This window comes from Schistocerca cancellata, chromosome 2 (assembly GCF_023864275.1).
Source record: "Schistocerca cancellata isolate TAMUIC-IGC-003103 chromosome 2, iqSchCanc2.1, whole genome shotgun sequence".
In the NCBI taxonomy this organism is placed as follows: domain Eukaryota; kingdom Metazoa; phylum Arthropoda; class Insecta; order Orthoptera; family Acrididae; genus Schistocerca; species Schistocerca cancellata.
The window spans coordinates 893,170,051-893,178,140 of NC_064627.1; the positions used below are offsets into that span (position 1 = coordinate 893,170,051).

At 44.0% G+C, this 8,090-nt stretch overlaps 1 pseudogene; it reads left to right on the forward strand.

Annotated features, from left to right (window-relative positions):
* Window positions 1-126: 126 nt before the first annotated feature.
* On the forward strand, window positions 127-244 carry LOC126163577 (5S ribosomal RNA; annotated as a pseudogene).
* Window positions 245-8,090: the final 7,846 nt, after the last annotated feature.

The following is an 8,090-nucleotide window of genomic DNA, read 5'->3' on the forward strand; positions in this document are numbered from 1 at the left end:
CCAGAAACTTCGCTCGGTTGAAGAGGGATCAAAATAAGCGAAGATATGTCTTGGTTTATCCCTAGATACTCGCCCGTTTCTGAGAAAACGATGGTCAGAATTTTCGAGGTCCTTTACCTGCCTTTTGCCAACGGCCTTGCCGCAGTGGTAACACCGGTTCCCGTCAGATCACCGAAGTCAAGCGCTGTCGGGCTGGGTTAGCACTTGGATGGGTGACCATCCGGTCTGCCGAGCTATGTTGGCAAGCGGGGTGCACTCAGCCCTTGTGAGGCAAACTGAGGAGCTACTCGGTTGAGAAGTAGCGGTCCCGGTCTCGGAAACTGACATACGGCCGGGAGAGCGGTGTGCTGGCCACATGCCCCTCCATATCTGCATCCAATGACGCCTGTGGGCTGATGATGACACGGCGGCCGGTCGGTACCTTTGGGCCTTCATGGCCTGTTCGGGAGGACTTCAGTTACCTGCCTTTTATGTCGTAAATAATTTAATCGCAGCTCCGGTACAGTGGCTAACGTCGCAATTTCACACTTTTGCGTCTCGTGTTCGAAACCAGACTATATGTTTTCAACATATATTGAAATAATGTTGTCCTTATCTGTCTGCTAATTGTATGTTTGTGATTGGATTAAGTAAAAACAATAACTAAATGAGAAATTTATCTGAAATTGTTTCGGTGAAATCCCAGTAGTGTATCTTGATTCATAATGAGTTGCAATCAACAGGTGAAGTGGTCCCATATGCGAGGTTTGCCGAGAAAGTACTGCCAACGCGTGAAATCTTCTTCAATGTTAACATTCATTTCGTGAATGAGACTTGTACGAAGAAATGTTACTGTGCCAAACTTAAATTCGCGCAATGTTCGTTGTGTTTGGAATGTTTCTATGATCGCTATCATCCAGTGCATAAAGTCTTCCTGAAGAATAAACATAAGAATACAATATAAGAATTGATATAAAAATGAAATATAAGAATATGAGAATTTAAAAATGTTGTAGCCTTTGGAAATACCATTCACCCATGTATTACATAATAGATGTATGAAACCTATTCTAAAACTCAGTTGTAATTTTACAATTAATATGTATCCCATAATTTGATGAGAAAGATTCATGTAATAACCTCATACGGAAATGGGTAGATAAATGATAAAACAATAATGAAATAAATAAAAACAATAATCGGGTTTCGGACGCGGGCCACCAAACTGACAGGCCGCGACGCTAGCCACTGTGCTATCGTGTCTGCTGAAACCAGCGCGACTTAAAAGGCATGTAAAGTCCATCGAAAACTTTGACCATCGTTTTCTCAAAAACTGTCGAGTATCTACGGATTAGCAGAGAAAGGTGTTGGCTTATTGTTACACTTCTTTCACTGAGCGAAGTTTCTGGGAAGACGAGTTATGGCACTTGCCGTGTTCTCCTTGTAAGTGCCCTGACATGATACTTACATCTCATGAGTATCATCCATACATTTAGAACCTCAGCCGCAACATTCTTACCTAAGCCAATATAGCATACAGTTTCAACCAAGTTTAATCACTCCCTCCAAATCCTGGAACGTCATACAATCCTCCCCGGTTTCCACTCGTAACCTGCATCAGCCCATCAAGTTCGCATAACTCCTCAGATACCTATAACTCCTTCGCCTCCTTCGTATCTGCCGTAGACTTGGGTCTGTACTGCCTGTATAGACTCAGTCTTTAGAAGCTTGGTCTGCCGTCGCACCTCTATCAACATCTACATCTACATCTACATCGATACTCTGCAAATCACATTTAAGTGCCTGGCAGAGGGTTCGTCGAACCACCTTCAAAATTCTCTACGATTCCAATTTCGTATAGCGCGCGGAAAGAATGAACACCTATATCTTTCCGTGCGAGCTCTGATTTCTCTTATTTTATCTTGGTGATCATTCCTTCCTATGTACGTCGGTGTCAACAAAATATTTTTGAATTCGGAGGAGAAAGTTGGTGACTGGAATTTCGTGAGAAGATTCCGTCGCAACGAAAAACGCCTTTCTTGTAATGATGTCCATCCCAAATTCTGTATCATTTCTGTGACACTCTATTCCATATTTCGCTATAATACAAAACGTGCTGCCTTTCTTTGAACTTTTTCGATGTACTCAGTCAGTCCTATCTGGTAAGGATCCCACACCGCGCAACAGTATTCTACAAGAGGACGGACAAGAGTAGTGTAGGCAGTCTCCTTAGTAGGTCTGTTACATTTTCTAAGTGTCCTGCCAATGAAACGCAGTCTTTGGTTAGCCTTCCCCACAAAATTTTCTGTGTGTTCCTTGCAATTTAAATTGCTCGTAATTGTAATACCTAGGTATTTAGTTGAATTTACGGCTTTTAGATTAGACTGCTTTATCGTGTAACCGAAGTTTAAAGCGTTCCTTTTAGCACTCATGTGGATGACCTCACACTTTTCGTTATTTAAGGTCAACTGCCAATTTTCGCACTATTCCGAATTTTCTTCTAAATCGTTTTGCAGTTTGTTTTGATCTTCTGATGACTTTATTAGTCGATAAACGACAGCGTCATCTGCAAACAACCGAAGACGGCTGCTCAGATTGTGTCGCAAATCGTTTATACAGATAAGGAACAGCAAAGGGCCTATAACACTACCTTGGGGAACGCCAGAAATCACTTCTGTTTACTCGATGACTTTCCGTCAGTTACAACGAACTATGTCCTCTCTGACAGGAAATCACAAATCTCGTCGCATAACTGAGACGATATTCCATAAGCACGCAATTTCACTACGAGCCGCTTGTGTGGTACAGTGTCAAAAGCCTTCTGGAAATCCAGAAATACTGAATCGATCTGAAATCCCTTGTCAATAACACTCAGTAATTCATATGAATTAAGAGCTAGTTGTGTTTCACAGGAACGATGTTTTCTAAACCCGTGTTGACTGTGTGTCAATAGACAGTTTTTTTGGAGGTAATTCATTATGTTCGAACACAATATATGTTCTAAAATCCTGCTGCATATCGACGTTAACGATATGAGCCTGTAATTTAGTGGATTACTCCTACTACCTTTCTTGTATATTGGTGTAACGTGTGCAACTTTCCAGTCTTTGGGTACGAATCTTTCGTCGAGCGAACGGTTGTATATGTTTGATAAGTATGGAGCGAATGCATCAGCACACTCCGAAAGTAACCTAGTTGGTATACAGTCTGGACCAGAAGACTTGCATTTATTAAGTGATTTAAGTTGCTTCACTACTCCGAGGATATTTACTTCTACGTTACTCATGTTGGCAGCTGTTCTCGATTCGAATTCTGAGATATTTACTTCGTCTTCTTTTGTGAAGACATTTCGGAAGGCTGTGTTTAGTAACTCTGCTTTGGCAGCACTGTCTTCGATGGTATCTCCTATCGTGCAGAGAAGGAATTGATTGTTTCTTGCCGCTAACATACTTCACATACGACCAGAATCGCTTTGGATTTGCTGCCAGGTTTCGAGACAAAGTTTCGTTGTGGAAGCTGTTATAGGAATCTCGCATTGAAGTCCGCTTTAAACTTCGAGCTTCTGTAAAAGATCACCAATCTTGGGGATTTTGCGTCTGTTTAAATTTGGCATGTTTGTTTCGTTGTTTCTGCTATAGTGTTCTGACCCTTTTTGTGTACCAAAGAGGATCAGCTCCGTCGTTTGTTAATTTATTTGGTATAAATCTCTCAATTGCTGCCGATACTATTTCTTTGAATTTAAGCCACGTCTTGTCTACACTTATATTATTAATTTGAAATTGTCTCTTAGGAAGGCATCAAGTGAATTTTTATCTGGTTTTTTGAACAGGTATATTTTTTGCTTATTTTTCGAGGATTTGGGGATTAAAATATTCAATCTTGCTACGACATCCCTATGTTCACTAAACCCTAAATCGGTTTTGATACTCGTTATTAACTCAGGATTATTTGTTGCTAAGAGGTCAAGTGCGTTTTCACAACCGTTTACTATTCGCGTTGGTTCATGAACTAATTGCTCGAGACAATTTTCAGAGAATGCGTTTAGCACAATTTCGGATGATATTTTATGCGTACCTCCGGAATTAAACATGTATTTTCGCCAACATGTCGAGGGTAAATTAAAGTCACCACCAACTATTATCGTATGATTCGGGCACGTGTTTGAAATCAAACTCAAGTTTTCTTTGAACCTTTCAGCAACTGTATCATCTGAATTTGGAGGTCGGTAAAAGGATCCAATTATTATTTTATTCTGGTTGCCAACAACAACCTCTGCCCGTACTAACTCACAGGAAGTATCTACTTCAATTTCTCGACAAGTTAAACTACTTCGACAGCAACAAACACGCCTCCGCCAACCGTGTTTAGCCTATCCTTTCGGAATACCGTTAGGTTCTTCGCAAAAATTTCGGCTGACCTTATGTCCGGCTTTAGCCAGCTTTCAGAGCCTATAACGATTTTAGCATCAGTGCTTTCCATTAGCGCTTCGAACTCTGGTACTTTCCCAACACAGCTACGACAGTTTACAACTGTTATACCAATGGTTCCTGTATCTACGTTTTTCCTGTGTTCAACCTGCACCCCTTGTGACTGAAGCCTTTCTTGTGTTTTCCCGAGAGCCTCTAACCTAAAAAACCGCGCAATCCACGCCACACAACCCCTACCACTCGTGTAGCCGCCTCCTGAGTATAGTGGACCCCTGACCTATTCAGCGGAACCCGAAACCCAACAACCCTTTGGCGCAAGTCGAGGAATCTGCAGCCTACACGGTCGCAGAGCCGTCTGAGCCTGTGATTGAGACCCTTCACTCGGAGCTGTACCAGAGGTCCGCAATCGGTCCTTTCGACTATGCTGCAAATGGTCAGCTCTGCTTCCATCATGCAAGCAAGACTGGCAGCCTTTACCACTTCTGTTAGCCGCTCGAAACCAGAGAGAATCTCTTCTGATCAAAAGTGACACACATCATTGGTACTGACGTGAGCAACCACCTGCAGTTGGCTTCACCCTGTGCTCTTCATGGCATCCGGGAGGACCCTTTCCACAGCTGGAATGACTCCACACGGTATGCACACGGAGTGCACATTGGATTTCTTACACTTCTTGTCAGCCAAGCCCCTAAGGGCCCCATAACGCGCCTAACATTGCAGCTCCCAACTACCAATAATCCCACCCTCTGCGATTGCCCGGATCTTGCAGGCTGAGTGGTTTCCTCTGAAACAGGACAGCATCTGGCTCAGCGACAGTGTCAGCCAGAGACAGCACCTGGAACCTGTTTGTCAGACAAACCGGGGAGGCCTTATGTGTGCCCGCCTGGGAGGTCTATTGCCACCTGCTTCGCCACGGGGCGACCTCCCACTCGACGACAAGTGAGGGGTTAGCCTCAGTGCGAGCAGTAACTGGGTTGGTCACCGGTGAGGACCGATCGGAGGACTCTGACGTGCTGGACGTCCGTTGGATCCCCACGGCCGGCCCACAACAGTGGTGTCCATCGAATGCAGACTCAAGCTGTGTAACCGAAGCCACCACAGCCTGAAGCTGAGAGCGAAGTGTCACCAACTCGGCTCGCATCCGCACACAACAGTCGCAGTCCCTGTCCATACTAAAGACCGTGGAAAACTAAACTATGCAGATAAACGGACTATCAGCACGTGCTGCGCAATTCTACTGTAGAACCTGCCGAAAACGCAAGAACTGTGTCTAGTGTTACGCAGATATTAAAAAACCTAACTACCGAAGCACTCAGGTGAAATTAAATAATTTGACCCTGATTTGGAACTTGTAATATCTCATACAATCGGTTTACTTTCTGACACACACGAAAACGCGAGAACTGTGGCTATTAGATGTTAAATTTACACACAGAAACTCAAGAAACCAAACTCTTAAAGCACACAGATAATATAATAAAATTCGCTCTTTGTTAGGAACTCGTAAATGACAAATGCGGTTACTCATCTGTTGCTGCGTCTGTCGCGGTCGGCTTTTGCTGCCTGACTGGTACCACATTCATCTCCAAACACGTCGTGTCCTTTCCCAAAAATTTTCCCAAGATATTTCAACTGCGTTCCCCTCCAAGAACTGATATCTGAAATCTACCTTTCGTTTCAACCATAACCGACCTCACTCACCCAAACGAGGGCTCCAAGCAAACCTTTCCTTGCCCAGCTGGCATTGCAATCAACACCAACATTCTGTCTGTGTTCCTTCACACATATACATCCAACATGACGTTCTATATGACATTCACTCCAGTAATTCCCACATCCGTACCTTTGTCTGTACTTATCAGGAGCCTCCGTCACATCATCGTCATAATGAAAAAAATTTATACCATATCACCATCATCTTGTCAAAAAACATCGGCACCTTTTAAACCTCTTTAATTAATCTACATTACTTGTACAAAATGTGATCAAACCGGTAAGTTTCTCGCTGTCAGCACGCCCCAAAAAAGAGACAAAGCTTTCAAATGCCGCCTGTACAAGAGGGTGGATGTGCCATTGCGCTTCGAAATGCAGTGTCAGTATGCAAACGTTGACGGATACATTGTTTGCCATGGATGTAAGATAGGAAAACAAGGTTTTTGCGTTTAAAGAAAACTTCGCCAGTCGTAATTCATCCTCAACTGGTTCAAATGGCTCTGAGCACTATGGGACTTAACTTCTCAGGTCATCAGTTCCCTAGAACTTAGAACTACTTAAACCTAACTAACCTAAGGACATCACACACATCCATGCCCGAGGCAGGATTCGAACCTGCGACCGTAGCGGTCACGCGGTTCCAGACTGTAGCGTCTAGAACCGCTGGGCCACTCCGGCCGGCTATCCTCAACTACGGAAGTTTATGGAACTTGTTTAATGTCACGACAACATGTTGAGTTTTGGTGCCAGAAATTTGATAAAGCCACAACAGCGAGACTAGACAAGCAAAGGTCTGGGCAGCCAAGCACATCCATCTCGGATTGCAGCGTGTGGCGTTTCGGAGGTTGGAACCAAGACGATCGTCCTATTCACGTGAAGCAGATTGCACACAAACTCAGTGTCTCTGTTATCAATGTAGCGGATATCATGCTCAACACATTCCATTACTGCAACACTCGTTCTCGCTGGGATTCGTTGTAATTCTCAGGACAGCGGGTGTTTTCTTTGATTAACGAGAAACATTTGATTGGGTGTTGTCAGTTGAACGTTATGAGAATAGGAAAAAAAGCTCAACAAAGTGAAAGCTGAGTTTCTCCCCGTCTATTACATGTTCACAGGAGTTACAGGAATACAGCCGAATGTCGTCATCAACGGTCACCAATACTGGGACCGGTGAACAGCTCGTCGTTTTGAAGGCATATATACAACGACAGATGGCTATGTAAGGAAATTTAAAACCTTCGTAGACAGGGCTACGTCAACCGACAGCCATTTTACGGCATATGTAGAAAGATCACACAAAACACACACACACACACACACACACACACACACACATACGCGCACGCCGTAAACCGCTAGCTCCATGGCACAACCAAAGAACACAAATTTCAGAAGTTGCAGAGGGTGAACATTAATGCGTGCGTGTGAAATTCAAAAAAATGGCTCTGAGCACTATGGGACTTAACTTCTTAGGTCATGAGTCCCCTAGAACTTAGACCTACTTAAACCTAACTAACTTAAGGACATCACACACATCTATGCCCGAGGCAGGATTCGAACCTGCGGCCGTAGCGGTCGCGTGGTTCCAGACTGTAGCGCGTAGAACCGCTCGGCCACCCCTGCCGGCTGCGTGTGCGGAAGTAGCATTAACTCCACCCTTCCGTTGTTTGACCAGGAAGAGAGCTGGATTTCAGGCAGCATCTTCGCAGGAAACTCCGTTTCTGTTTACAATGTCAGATGCTAATGTAATCTCGAATACTAAGTAATGGTATCTCAAAGCTGCAAGTGTTCTCTAGGACTCCTGTGTTAAACGATATGTTGTAAAATAACGGGAATGGTGCTCTTACAGAATAAGTACGCATGCGCCAAAGATGGCCGACCAATAGCTGTGAAGCGTGACGGCTTATCAGTCGTCTGCGGCAGCTGTGGTGTCTGTAAACAAATCTGTGTGGCCTTGACCTTCGTCTC